Raw genomic sequence first — 16,124 nt, 5'->3', positions numbered from 1 at the left:
TTTCTAAAAGTTGATCAGAGTCACAATCTAAGAATGAAAATGTTCTGCACATTGAAGTGTGGTTTACTGGAGGCTTATAACTGTGATTACTAAAGTCCTTCCTTAGTCTTCAACAAGGCACTGAAATAAATTCCATTCAAATTCTTTTTAAATTTCCAGGAACTAATGACCATAAGCAGATCTAAGTTATCAGAGAAGGTTGTTTAATAATGTCTCTCACTAGGATTTGTGGTTTTATTATGAAATTGTCATTGTTTATACAAGAAAATTCAATGAGAATATTCATAAAATAATACAACTTGAAAATTAATATCAATAAAATGTATGTCAATTACATGAAAGCTATCATATATTATTACAAAAAAAAGATTAAGCATTGAATGAGTTACACAGACAATAATATTTGAGATAATAAACAATGCAATAATTCTACTGTTATTTGCAAAACAAAAATATACCTTTTTGGCCAGGGAACACCAGTGCTGCTTCATTTAAAGGTTTTTAACAGCATCTTCTACATGTTAGAACACCCTGTGTTTGTGCCTGACATACACAGAAGACTTGATCCTCTCTCCACCATGTATGTCTGAAGAGTTTGTCAAAGTTTCTTTTTACTAGCTTCAAGAACTGGGAAGGTTCTGAGAGTAGCCAGTCTCCTATTTTTCATGAGTACTGGTACAAAATGTAAGCATAGGACTCAAGCTGGACTGACCAGAGTCTCTTGTTGACATCTTCTTCCAAAGAGTCTCTTGATTTACTTGCAAACACGGAGTAAGTCTGGAGCTGTTGTGTCATCATTGAGTATCAATGTAGAGTAGCTGCCCAAGGATGAGGATGAGGCCTAGAGGAGTGCTGAACTGAATCACACAGGAACCAAGATTCTAAGAGATCGCCTAAATCCAGGGAAGTCCACACCTCGACTTTGTGGTTAAAAGAGCCAACAACAAATATGACTTTTGCTTCAGTAATCTGAATGAGATTTCTATCATGTGCAACTAAGCATCTGGACTAATAGATTAAGCAAAGCATTTTAACATGTAATACATAATTAAGACATATATAAGAACACTTAAACAATGGTTGATCCTAAATTTTACACTTGCCAAACCAAGATTCTATAGTTACATGGAAGTAATGCAATCTTAGTTTACTTATAGATTTAGAGTTTAACTACTGTCCTAACTTCTCTACTACCAAGGAAAGGTAACATGGGTGTGGCAGGTGCGGGCGTGCTCAGAGGTAAGCCAGGCAAAATTATAGAGAGAACTCTATCCAAAGTATCAAAAATTTTCGAAAGCCATAGACTCACTATCTGCATATCACACAACAGATCACTGGAATATTTAGGCACAAATTTGAAGGTGCTGCCACATTTTTTTAAAAATGTATTCAAGAAGGTAACTCAGAATCTGAAAGACTAAGTCTTGGCATGAATATTAGGAAGCTGACTTATGTCAGCTCTACGTTCCTATACTGTAGTAAGAGGAAATTATTTTTAACAAAATATTGTTAAGTTTGTTCTTTGTTCTTTGGGTGGAAAGGTAGAAATATATGCTTTTAGTACAATAAAAGGAATTGAAAGCCAGTCTTTGCTTTTTTTACCCTCACCTCTTAGGGAAATGAACACACCTCTGTATCCCAGGGTGAAGAACTGTCTTCCAAAAGCTGCTAACACTCACATGGATTCTCAGTTTCCACGTCTACAATCAAAATTCTTTCCTGCAGATATGTCCCATGAGCTCATCTTGGGACATTTTCTTCTTCCTCCCCAATTAATCACTTTCAAATAAAAATGTGCATTTCTAGATTTGGAAAATCAAAGAACAAGCACAAAATGTGACCCTGTTATTTTATTTCCTCTCTCTTTATCTTACCTCTGTTTGGCAGTAGCTCACACTGCCAGGCACACAGTGAGTACTCAATAAGTGTTGACTGAACAAACAGAATTTTGGTCTAGAAATGATCTTAGAATTTAACTCTTATTTAGCTTCTCTAGGATCGGGAATTATAAGTTCAATGTTCTTTATTTATGGCTAGAAACCAAATATGAGTGAGTACATCCCATGTTCCTCTTTTTGGGTCTGGCTTACCTCACTCAGGATAGTGTTTTCTATTTCCATCCATTTGTATGCAAAATTCAAGAAGTCCTTGTTTTTTACTGCTGAGTAATACTCTAATATGTATATATTCCATACTTTCTTCATGCATTCTTCCATTGAAGGGCATCTAGTTAAATAAGAAGGTGAATCCAAAGACAAACATGTAGGCATCCTCCTGAATATTAACCTTCATCAGGCGATGAAAGGAGACAGAGACAGAGACCCACATTGGAGCACCGGACAGAAATCTCAAGGTCCAAATCAGGAGCAGAAGGAGAGGGAGCACGAGCAAGGAACTCAGGACCGCAAGGGGTGCACCCACACACTGAGACAATGGGGATGTTCTATCGGGAATTCACCAAGGCCAGCTGGCCTGGGTCTGAAAAAGCATGGAATAAAACCGGACTTGCTGAACATAGCGGACAATGAGGACTACTGAGAACTCAAGAACAATGACAATGGGTTTTTGATCCTACTGCACGTACTAGCTTTGGGGGAGCCTAGGCAGTTTGGATGCTCACCGTACTAGACCTGGATGGAGGTGGGCTGTCCTTGGGCTTCCCACAGGTCAGGGAACCCTGATTGCTCTTTGGGCTGACATGGGAGCGGGACTTGATCGTGGGAGGGGGAGGGAAATGGGAGGCGGTGGTGGGGAGGAGGCAGAAATCCTTAATAAATAAATAAATTTTAAAAAAATTAACAAACAAGGAAAAAAATTTAACTCTTATACTGAATGCAAATGAGATCTGAGGTGTTAGGTCTGGTGCATCTGAGATGATGATGAGTCAAGAGCACAAAGATTAAGTCTCTTGATTCCTAATCTAGTGTTCATCCATTAAGCCAGTTTTGGAGCACACGTCTTCTATGTCGATATAGAAGACATGTTTTGATGCACAACGTGAGGGATAATTAGTTCTAAAGACACCATTGTAGCCATAGCTTTAAGCATATCCAGTGTGAACTCACTAGCAAATATCAATACTTGAATTTTTATTAATATATAATATATTATACATATATATAATATATATATCAAAATAAACAATGGCCAGCTACTATGTTAAGAAAATAAAGAAATTGAAGTCACTGGTATATGAAGCTCATATATACATGTCTTTTCCATGTATATTGACTTTTCCAAAGTCAATCCCTTGATTTTGTTTTTGAACTCAGATGCATTCTTTTTGAAGTCACCAGTGTTGAGTTGTGCTCTGATCTCCTGGACTGTGAACATGTGCCTGGCTGTATGTAAAGATGCTGCTTGTAACTGAAAATTGTTATTCACCTTTACATCCCTGGTGCCTACCACAAGCCAAGCACCCAGTTCTGAAACCCCTTTGTGACACATGGGAGGACAACTGGAATTCTAGATTGAGAAAAATGAATGTAAAGCCTTTATTCACACCACACATAAAAATTAACTAAAACGTATATCAGATCAAATATTTAAGCATAAGAGTTAAACAGAAAAAGAAAGAAAAGAAAACCAGGAGAAAACATTTGTGACCTTAAATTAGACAATGGTATTTTAGATACAACATCAAAAATATATTTTATAAAACTCTAGATAAATTAGAACCCATAAAAATATAAACGGTTTCCACTACAAAAGACACCAGTTAATAAAATAAGAAAGAGAATCAATAGACTGCAGAAAAATATTTGCAAGTACATACATGGTGGTACAGAGCGCATGCCTGTCTTTTCGGCATTCAAGAGGTGAGGCAAGGGCAGTCCAGGCTAACCTAAACCACATATCCTATATCTTAAAAATAATTATATGAAGAAATTTTATGACTTTTAGTTTTAAAAAGTTTTTTTGAGAATTTTATACATTTGTTCTTTATTTACATTTTTGTTCTTCCTTTTACCCCTCCAAACACTTTCTATGCCTCCCCATACTCAAATTCATGACTCCTTTCAAAATTGGTACACACACACAAACACAATTTATAGATGCATCCTTCCCAGTCCCTTTTAGTGTTGTGCACACATACATGTGTTTACTAATGCTGACCCTTTAGGATTGCCAAACCTATTAAGGGGCCTGTGACTGGGGAAGACCTAATCCTTCCCCAGCAACAATTAGTTGTGTGTAGATCTCCATCTAGGAGTAGGGCCTTGTGAGATTTTCCCCATGCATGCTGGCATGTCAACTACTACTGTCACTGTGCTGGTCTTGTTTAGGTGATTATTTTGTTGATATTTCAAGGGTACAGCTCCTTCTCGTGTATAGGAGACATTGTCTTATAGCAGATGTCTGGTCATCTGACTCCTACAATTTTTCTACCCCTTCTTCTGTGATATTCCCTGGGTCTTAGGAGTTGTTATTATAGATGCATTAATGATGCTGAGTATCCTATGGTCATTGGGCATTCTCTGCATTTTTACCATTTATGAATTTCTGTAATGGTTTCTACCTATTTAAAAAAGAAACTTCTTTGATGAAGAGTGAGAGATACCATTATTTGTGGGTATAATAGTGAATATTAGAATGCACTTAGAAATTATACTGGTTTGAAAAAGCAGTAGTTGTAGGCTCTCCTTTAGGGTCTATGACCTCATCAGCCATGGGAAAATAGCTAGGTTTATAGCATTAGGCATGAAATCTATTCTACTGAGTAGACTTGAAGTACAATTAGATAGCTGTTGGTTACCCGCCTCCAAGATATTAAATGCCACTATGGCATCATTGGTGAATCTGACTAAGCTAATCATTGTTATGGCTCAGAGTCTTTATAGTTGGGTAGGACCTTTGATTACTTCTCTTCCTTGGCAATTTTCATAGCATTCATTTAGTATTAGAGTTATTCCTCATAGAGGAAGCTTCCAAGTCAGTTCCAGCTCAATTCCTCTAAACCCTATGTGCAAAATGTCTGCAACAATAGTATCTTACCTTCTTCCTTTGGTTCTTGGGTGGCAACTGATGGCAGTAGCCCTATTGTTTTGGTAACCTCTTACAATCCCATGACCAACAACTTGAAGGGAATTTCCAGTGCCTGGGATGGGAGTGCATTATAATCTTATAGCATGCCTTTTTTAAAAAGTGGACAAACTATACAAATAATGTTTCACTAGAGAAAATATACACTTGAATAATGGTTAATAAAGATATGAAAGGTTGTTCAATACCATTTAGCTAAGGAAATGAAGATGAAAACAAGAATGAGGTAGTACAATATACACGCACTAAAATGCTACAGTAAATAAGGCAAACAGTAAAAATTGTTGACAGGGATGTAAAGAATACTCAAGCATTTGAAATGAGTTTGGTAGTTTTTCAAAACATTTTTTTTCTTTTTTTATTGACCTCTACATTTTTCTCTGCTCTATTCCCTGCCTCTTCCCTCCACCTTTCAGTCCTCTCCCAAGGTCCCCATGCTCCCAATTTACTCAGGAGATCTTATCTTTTTCTACTTCCCATGAAGATTAGATCTATGTAAGTCTCTCTTAGTGTCCTCAATGTTGTCTAAATTCTCTGGCATTGTGATTTGTAGGCTGGTTTTCTTTGATTTATGTTTAAAAATCAACTATGAGTGAGTACAGGTGATAGTTGTCTTTCTGTATCTGGGTTATGTCACTCAAAATAATGTTTTCTAGCTCCATCCATCTTTCTGCAAAATTCAAGATGTCATTTTTTTCTGCTGTGTAGAGGGGCATTTAAGTTGTTTCCAGGTTCTGGCTATGGCAAACAAACATGTTATGAACATACTTGAGCACATGTCCTTGTGGCACAATTGAGCATCCTTTGATATATACCCAAAAGTGGTATTACTGGATCTTGAAGAAGGTTGTTTCCTAATTTTCTGAAAAATCACCACACTAACATCCAAAGGGGTTGTACCAGCTTGCATTCTCACCAAAAATGCAGAAGTGTTCCCTTTTCCCCACAACCTCTCCAGAATAAGCTGTTATCAGTGTTTTTGATCTTGGCCATTCTTCCAGGTGTAAGATAGAATCTGAGTGGCAAAATATTAATTGTAAAACTACCAAATAGTCTAGTAATTCCACTTATAGGTATTTATAGAAAATTTTTAAATGTATACATCTGTACCAATATTAATACAAGAATGTTTATAACAGAATTATTCATAATATGCCCAATCTGGAAATAACCACGTATTAAAAGCAGGAATTAGATATACCTATGCAGCTGTTCAACAATAAACTATTACAGATGAACTTCAGAAAGAAGATACACAGATCATGTGATTCTGTGTGATTCTGCCTAGAGAAATATCAACAAAGCCAGCTTCATAGACCAGAAGAGCAGTAGCATCCTGGACACAGATATAGAACTGAGAAAAGCTATGAAAAGGGTTTCTTCTTGAGAGAACGAAAATTTTCTAAAACTACATATGGGCATGGTTGTGCCACTTGGTAAAATTATCAAAATTATAGAATTTTATAAGTTAAGTGGGTATTGTATGATATGTAGAAGGCATTTTACTAGAATTGTTTTTTACAAAGTCAAGTAAATGGATCATTGACCTTCCTTAACCTTTGGAGGCAGTTCTCTCATTATTTTTTAGTACTCCATTATATGAACAGAGTGCCAACTTCCAAATCTCTCTATTCTCCTCACCCTTATGACCCTTATGATAATACTCCCTGTCCATCCCATCTCTCAGAGGTCCCCAGAACATGTTATATATTTTGCAGTCCTCCAATTCAAAGAAAAGACACATGACCATTTGACAGAAGCTGACTCATCTTTTTACAGAACTCTTAATCAGTTTCAGTACCTTGACCAAAATAGTGACATTTTGACAGAAACAAGTTTTGGTAAAATAACTATAAAATGGAAATTCCACAAATGGTAAGATCCTCCTGAATACAGGTAGTGGAAGACCAAGAAAGTCCAAAGAAGACAGCGAAGAAGAGGGTGCACGGCAGTCAAAGCTCCCATGGTATCAATGGGCAGCAAGAGACTCCCATCAACAGAGTCAGTGAGTAGACACAGCCTCTCTGGATGCTTTGAACTGAGGGTCTTCATACCTACAGTGTCTAGTCATACCAAGCTACCTCTGCTTTCCATTAGTCCTTTTATCACACCTGGCTGTTCAAATAGACTTGGGAAGACAATGAACAGAAGCTAAGAGAAATAACTAGGTTTTCATCTGGAACGCTGTGATTAAATTATCTCTGTACCATTAAATTATCTCTGTATCATTAATACATAATCATGTGAAAAGGTTCTATTTCACAAATGCTGTTTCTGTCAAATATAAGTTCCTGATACACAGAGTTAGTGTCAGAGAAAAGAAGGCGAGATGAACAGGAGGGGGGCAAGTACTGTTGAAATCTAAGCAGAGGCTCTGGAAAAGACACTCTCGTTAGTGATAAATATGTCTGGCAGATGCTATAATATTCCTCTGGTAAATATGTGAACCTAACACCAGAATACAGTTCACAGGAAACAAACCCAGTCTTTAGTAGGAACTCACTGCCCCAGCAGCCAACCCTTAGATAATCTGTTACATTGCTGTACAGTAAAGCACTGTAATCATTTTGTTTCTTTGGTTCCAAAGCATTTAGAGATTTTGGAGCAGCACCAAGGTGTTAATTACCATAATGAATACAGTTTGCCACTTATTTATTATCAATACATTGAGCCATTAAGCAAATACTTTACCCAGTACCACTAGACAAACACTGATGAGTATGAATAAATAGGGATTGAATTATATTTAAGAATTTCAAGTACAGGCCAGTATTTTAAAAGAGCTGTCTGTAGACCAGCTGCATTCTGAATTGCTTACATATGAATTCTATTTAAGTTATTAGAATGAATAATCCTGAGTCCCAGTCCAGCCAAAATGAATCAGAATATCTGTCTAGGAGCACAGGGATATATATCTTAATATATGCTAGAGGAGCACAGGGATATATACATACATATCTTAATAAATGCTAGAGGTGGTTCTTGTTTGCACCGGTGATGGAGGAAGGTCATTGGCTAATAAAGGAACTGTCTTGGCCCATTTTATTGGTTAGGACGTAGGTAGGTGGAGTAAACAGAACAGAATGCCGGGAAGAAGAGGAAGTGAGCTCAGAGACTAGACAGCTCTGCTCTCGGGAGCAGACGCCTCAGGGAGACGCCATACTCCCAGCTCCCAGGCAGACACACGCCATGAAGCAAGCCACCAGGTTAGACATGCTGAACCTTTCCCGGTAAGACCGGTGCTCACCGATTATTAGAGATGGGTTGATCGGGATAACAGAATTAGCCAGCAAGGGCTAGGGCTAAAGCGCCAAGCAGTGTTTAAATGAATACAGTTTGTGTGTTGTTATTTCAGGGGCATAAGCTAGCCGAGCGGGCGGCTGGGGTGCTGGGGACGCAGCCACGCTGCACCTTATTACTACACACCGGATTTGCTAATCACTGCTGTGGTAGTTTGAATGAAAATGACCCCATTGGCTCATAGGGAGTGGCACTACTAAGAGGTGTGGCTTTATTGGAGGAAGTGTAACAGTAGGAGAAGGGCTTTGAGGACTGAAATCCTCAAGCCAGGTCTAGAGTGACATTCATTTCTGCTGCCTACAGATTAAGATGCAGCACTCACAGCTCCTTCTCCAGCACCATGTCTGTCTGAATGCCACCATGCTTCCTGTCACGATAATAATGGATTAGCCTCTGAACTGTAAGCCACCCCCAATTAAATGGTTTCCTTTATAAGAGTTATCATAGTCATGGTGTCTCTGGCATGAGAGACTCAGATTCACATCACAAATAAGAATAACAGCCTGATAATAGATGTCTTTGTTTCGTTCAGTGTAATTACATGCCAGGGTGCCCTTCTATAAACTTCCCAATGTTGATATTTTTATGAGTAAATTTTAGAATAAATAGGCCTCTAGACAAACTATTATAACATTATCAGAATTGTGAAAATAGTTATCACTGTGAATGAGGGCATGAAAGAAGATGATACTGACTTACCAGGGATAGGAAAATTATCATAGAGGAAATACTGGGTCTTACCGCTAGAAGTTTAGGATTGCTCAGCCAATTTTGAGGCGCTGTTTTAGTACTACCTTAATTTAGACTCAAGAACTAGTTGAATGCAGAATCTTTGCCTCTGCCACCCATCTGAAAGCAGCAAAGCCATGCCTTAGGGCCAGCCTCTCTCTCCCATATCTTACCATTGAGACCAACACTCTTGTGTTTATGAGAAGCAGCTGAGCTTGACACATGCCTGTGACCTCAGAACTCAGAGGGAGTGGGAGTTTCTACCTTTTCTAGAGTTTCATGAAAGCAGAATTATACCGAATATAATATTGCACCTTCCTTCACTCAGCTTAGCTTTTTAAATTTGTCCCTATCATTTTTAAATTTCCCTATCACTGTTGTACATCAATATCTCCATTTGTTTTTCTTACAAATAGTATGTTGAAATTGCCGATCCTTTAGCCAATTAATTTGTTTCTATTTAAATTACTGTGAAAATGTAGTTATAAAAACAGGCATGCAGCTCTTTGTACACACATAATTCTTCATTTTCCTTGAGCAATCTCTATAAGCTAGTGGTAAGGTAGAATCTGCTTGCTGTGTGAGACAGTATCAAGTAGTTTTCAGAGTAATTCAACCATTTTATAACCCTATCAACAAAGTTGAGCATTCCAGTAGCCACATCTTTCTCAACACTTCATTTTGTCAGGATTTTTTATTGTAGTCATGCTGGTTAGTATTCAGTGACATCATGACATTAATTTGCATTTTATTGATGAGTGGTGATAAGAACCTATTCATCACCTTAATGCACATATGTATATATTATTTTCTAAACTATTAGCTAAACCACTTTTTATAATGTTTTTTCCTTTCTATTCTGTTTATGTGCTCTTTATATATTTTAAAGCAAATATTTTTGTCAGATACATTTGTAAATATTTCCTCCCTATTGGTCCCTTATTTTTTTATTTCTGATGTATCTTTCACAGAACAAAAATTTTAAACTTTCCTGTTTTATCAGTTATTTTCCTTTATAATGCACAATTTTTGTGATTCACTTAAGAAATTGTTGCTTGAACAAGACTTTCTCCAAGTTGCCACTACTGACATTTGAACTTTCTTAGAAGGATATCCCATGCCTTACAGAATATAGCAGTGTTTCTAGTCACTGCATTCTAGATAGCAATACTATCAGCTGTAACAACCAAATATATCTCCACACACTGGGAACTGACTTTGGGTCAAGAAATTTCTGAGAACTACTGGTCTAACCCAATTTCATAAATGTAGCTTTACCTTTTGCATTAATTCATCTTGAGTTAATGCCTGTATAAGTGCTGAAGGGCCAAAGTCTACTTTTCCATACAGCTATTTGGTTGATTGAATACTTTGTTATATATTCTTCTTGCCCTCATTGGGTAACTTGGCATAATTGTTGAAAACCAGTGACCCTAGAGGTGGGAAATCTAGTACTGAACTAGCTATTCTATTTCATTGCTACATTTTTGTCAATAATACACAGTTTTGAGTACCATAGTTTTATGGTAAATGAAATCAGATAACTTAAATAGCTTGTCCCTGGCTTTCGGGTTTTATTTAGGTTTCCCCACTTTTGCAAGCAAGAATGTTTCAGGGGAATCCCTATGCTTCTGTTTGCTCCCCTGTACCATAAGTGACTGCTTGTAGCTTCTCTGTCTTTAGTTTTCATCTAGAATGGGGCAACTCAGTAATATCTGTCTTACCCATTTCTGAAAGTAGAATCTAACATTGCCTCAAATACTTACTAAAGGTGGCTGGAGTAAAATGATGAAAGGATGGGGTTATTATGTGTAGGCACCCTCAGATCATGCTCACAGTCTGCCGAGCCAACATGCAACTTTAAAGTTCACCAATTGTGTGACCACAGCTCTTCTCAGTAGAAATAAACTAGCCATCTGGAATAAATCGCTTCCTGTTCAATTCATTTCAAATCCTAGCCTTCCTTTTTGGTAAAATCATTCAGTGTTGTCCAGATTGTGGTAAAATTGGTATTTTTCCTGTAGTGTAATTTTTTAAAAGATTTCTTTATTTATATATACAGTATTCTATCCACATGGCCAGAATAGGGCGCCAGATCTCATTACAGATAATTGTGAGTCACCATATGGTTGCTATGAATTGAACTCAGGACCTCTGGAAGAGCAGGTAATGCTCTTAACTGCTGAGTCATCTCTCCAGTCCCCATAGCATAATTTTATGGTACAGTTTAGTTAGTTCCCTGGAGAAGCATATTCAGAAGGACCTTAACATTTTCAGCCTTCTGACCTGGCACTTCTACTCCTGTGATCCTAGTTTATGGAAATGATGCTTTGAGGCGGAGAAAAGAGTGACCCTTATAAAAATATATCCACCAAAATTTATAAATGTGTGTGTGTGTGTGTGTGTGTGTGTGTGTGTGTGTGCTCTACCAATGAGCTCTACTAGCTCAGTCTTGTGATATTTTTAAAGGATATCATGAAAATGTCCAACAGGAAAATACATGCTGATATTCACAATCATTTTTTAAATGTTTATAAACAGTCTCTAAACAATGTAATAAATATATGTATATACTATTTAAGTTCAACTCTATTCTAAAACTACATTTACTTGTCAGGGGGAGGTTGAGTGTGGGTGCATATACCATGGTATTTGTGTTGAAGTCAGAAGACAACTTGTTTGGAATTAGTTCTCACTTCTCCACCATGTAGGTCTCTTGGTTAAAAGACAAGTTATCAGGCTTATTGGCAAGAGCCATCCTGCCAGCTTTCAACATTAACTTTTTAAAGCATTGACAAAAAGCCTGGAAAATAAAATATCTGATTCCTTAGCTGTAGTTTATGGTACTCCTGGAAGTTTTTGATTTTCCCACTTGCTTTTTTTCCAATAGCGAGTTGAGGAAGTAAGTTTTATCAAATTTTTAAGAATTAAGCATATTGAATTTTCGGTCCAAAAAGTACTTTAGGAAACTAGTTTGTCTCTATATATTATTAATAAATTTCATTATCAATATAAAACACAAAGAGTTTAAAACATTTGTTTAAGCTAAAAGGGTAAGCTGGCAATACTCTAACCCTGACATTCCCTCACACCCTACTATATTCTGGATACGCTTGTTGTCTAGCCTCTGTTTCAAGTTTAAAAGAATAAGCATGGTTCAAAACATCAATGCTTACTTAAAACATAATCTCAAATCTCATTTTAACATGAATGTTCTGGAACCTGAACAATTCACAGCTATATTTCCAATGATTATTTGAAAGTGTGAGTAGAAGAGTTTTATTCCGTTTCAAGACAGGGTTTCCCATGTAGCTCTGACTGTCCTGGAACTCCTTCTGTCTGAAATCCACCTGCCTCTGCCTCCCAAGTGCTGGAATTAAAGGCAGCGGCGCCACCACCACCACCTGGCTGTAGAACATTTTCTAGTCTTGAGATATAAAATATTTCATAAAGAAGCCAAATTACATTTTCTTTGTTCCTTGGTTAAATTGTTATTGTTTGTAATTTCCCAAAGAAAACTGGCAAGGTACAGAATGAACTGTAAATCCTGGGTTTCTAAGATGAACTAATCTTTGTTGTTAGCCCTTGTGAACTAAAGCTATTGTGCTGGCATTGCTAACAACCAACTACTAATCATACATTAAAACTTTAGTTTTTCATATAACTAACATTTTCCTCAATGGAAAACAAAACATTTTAGGTTAACATTTCCTACCACTGGAAAATGACACAAAGAGAGGTTTAATGTTAGTAGGGAGGTTATCTTATCACATGTGCTCTGGTCTGTTTGGGTTAGTATTTGGCTTCCAGTTAATCAGGCCTATTTACTAGTTTAAGAACATTCAGCAATTAACAGTGTTCAAACATCACCAATCTGCTGTGTTATTTCAGCTGAGAAAACAACTATCTGAACAAGCACAGCTTCCCGACTTGCTGATAGCTTGATTTTTAGTGCTTTAAGGTACTATACACAGTCTCACATGTTACAAAATAGTGTGAAATACATAAATAATTTAAAATCCCAAGGCCATGCCATGTTTTAGTATTAAAAAATAACAAAGTGGTTTTGCCAACAAAAACATCCTTTCTGGGAGACAAAACAAGTGTGAGGCAGATTACATCAGGAGTCTCTACCAGCCTTATTTTTGAGACTGCTTGATTCTATTAGCAGTTTCTAACACTCAGTGACTCTAATGAGCCTCTGCTTGCTCTCCAGACTTGGACACTCCCAGCTGCTAGGCTACACGTGACTAAACAAGTACAGTAGCCTAGTGAAGGGTATATAACACAGCAGCTATACATGTTCTGGGAGAAACAGGCCTCCTTGTTCCAAAAGACAGGCAAAAGGACAAGAACATTGGATTTTAAAATACACGTTAAATTCCTGTTAGAAATATGTAAAAGATTATGTATAGTATTCAGTTAAAGTGTCACAGCATTTGCCAACTGACAGTAAAATAATCTTTTTCTTTTCTGTCTTTTTGTCTGGTGTATGTTTGTTTGAGACAGATGTGGCTCACATTGACCTCCAATTTGCTATGAAGCCACAGCTAAACTTGAAATCTTAATTCTGCCCCCACCTCCCAAGTGCTAGTCATACAGGTATGCACCACTACCACACACTTAATCTTAAAATAATGTTTTTAATTCAAGAGAACTTCCACAGTAGTAGCCTTATTATAAGGATATAATTATTAGGATATATAAGGATGCGGATGCACACACACACACACACACACACACACACACACACACTTCTTAAGTAATCCTATGAAATGGAGAGACCATTCTTAGAAAGGTTAAGAAAACCATTCCAGGCCTCTTATCAAACCAATATTAGAACATGGTTTAAACTTCAGAATCCTGTGTTCTTATACACTGCACGCAAACCAAAAAAGCAAGTAGGAAATACTTTTTAGAATAGAAGATCTACCAAATACTTGGAGTAAATATCAAAGATGGGATTTAAAGTATGCCTATTTATTGCCTTCCCTTCCACTGATAGTGATATTTCCTGTCAGTGCCAGGCTGCTCTAACATCTGTCTCTTCCTCCTGCACTTCCCACCACACACACACACACACACACACACAGGCACACACATGGGCACATACACACAGAGGCACACACAGGCACACACACACACACACACAGGTACACACACACAGGCACACACACAGAGGCACACACAGGCACACACACAGGTACACGCACACAGGCACACACATGGGCACATACACACAGAGGCACACACAGACACAGGCATACACACAGGTACGCACACACACAGGCACACACACGGGCACACACACAGACACAGGCATACACACAGGTACGCACACACACAGGCACTCACACAGGTACACGCACACAGGCACACACACGGGCACACACATAGACACAGGCATACACACAGGTACACACACACAGGCACACACACGGGCACACACATAGACACAGGCATACACACAGGTACGCACACACACACAGGCACATACACAGGTACACGCACACAGGCACACACACGGGCACACACACAGACACAGGCATACACACAGGTACACACACACACAGGCACACACACAGATACACACACACAGGCACACACATGGGCACATACACACAGAGGCACACACAGGCACACGCACACACACAGCAGCTTCACAGTAGAGTGCCACTGGCAGTAACAAACAGCAGAGAAGTTAATGCTCCACCTTAGCAAGGTTACCAAACAGCAAAAGTGGTAAGTGTGGCCTCAGAAATGGGGCAGGGAGCCAGATCAGAGTGTACTCAATTGATTGGATGTTCCCACCGCCTACTTACTCGCAGGTAAACTCATTTATGGGTCTAAAGGAACAAGAGACAAAAGTATTTGCACAGAGCCTCGCTCCTGGATTTCCTTCATGTCTCTGCCCAAACCAGAAGGTCTTCTGATTATGTAAAGAAGCTGAAATGCTGGATTTTCCCATACAAAAGTGTTGGACTGCTCACTGTGGTAGCCACTAGCCACCTGTAACTGATAAACTCTTGAAATTTGTTAAGTGAAACTTGAAAACCAATTTTTGACTGTATAAGTTAAACATTTTCAAGTGGCTATTGTATTAGGTGGAATAGCTGTAGACTCATTTTGACCACTATTCCCTGGAAAGCCCTAATATTGCTATACAGCTACCTGGGGGGAGGTATACTGCTGTGGGACAATGGTCTTGTACTCGGTAAAGATTTGTCACTTGTATTGGTTTAATAAAATGCTGATTGGCCAGTAGCCAGGCAGGAAGTATAGGCAGGGAGACCAGAACAGGAGAAATCTGGGAAGAGGAAAGGCTCAGTCTGCTATCTTCACTTAGACACAGAGGAAGCAAGATGAGAATGCCTCACTGATAAAGGTACTAAACTACATGTCTAACACAGATGAGAATTATGGGTTAATGTAAGATACAAGAATTAGTTAATAAGAAGCCTGAACTAATAGGCCAACCAGTTTATAATTAATTCAGGCCTCTGTATGTTTCTTTGGGACTGAACGGCCGTGGGACTAGGGCGGACAGAAACCTTTGTCAATAGTATATATATGTACTCATTTAACAGATAAGAAAATCAAAGTTTAAGGAAATTAAGTGACCTGCCCATCCATGGATATATGTTCATAATTTCTAGATTTTATAAACACATCAGTCCCTCTCAAGATCTGATATTTTCATAAACAGTGGTCCTCAACACTGATTGTATGTGTACTTATATGTTTGTGATTCTTTTTCCTTTTATTGAAAATATATTTCTTTGTCCACATAATATAATCCATATTCAAACTACAGTTCCCCTCCCTCTACTCCTCCCAGTTCACCCCTATCTCCCTGTCCTTTCTGTCTCTCATTAGAAAACAAACAGGCAGCCTGGTGTTGTGGCCCCACACCTTTAAACCCAGCAGAGGCAGATCTCTAGGAAAACAAGGCCGCTTGGTCTGCTAACCAAATTTCTCTGGAACAGTTAAGGCTGTTCCACAGAGAAACCCTGTCTTGAAAACCCAAGAAAATCTAAAAGAAAAAAAAATTG

The sequence above is a fragment of the Microtus oregoni genome, unplaced genomic scaffold (genome assembly GCF_018167655.1).
Source record: "Microtus oregoni isolate MIOR12 unplaced genomic scaffold, Mior012 000014F_ref0000157, whole genome shotgun sequence".
Classification (NCBI taxonomy): domain Eukaryota; kingdom Metazoa; phylum Chordata; class Mammalia; order Rodentia; family Cricetidae; genus Microtus; species Microtus oregoni.
This window is presented reverse-complemented; position numbering follows the sequence as displayed.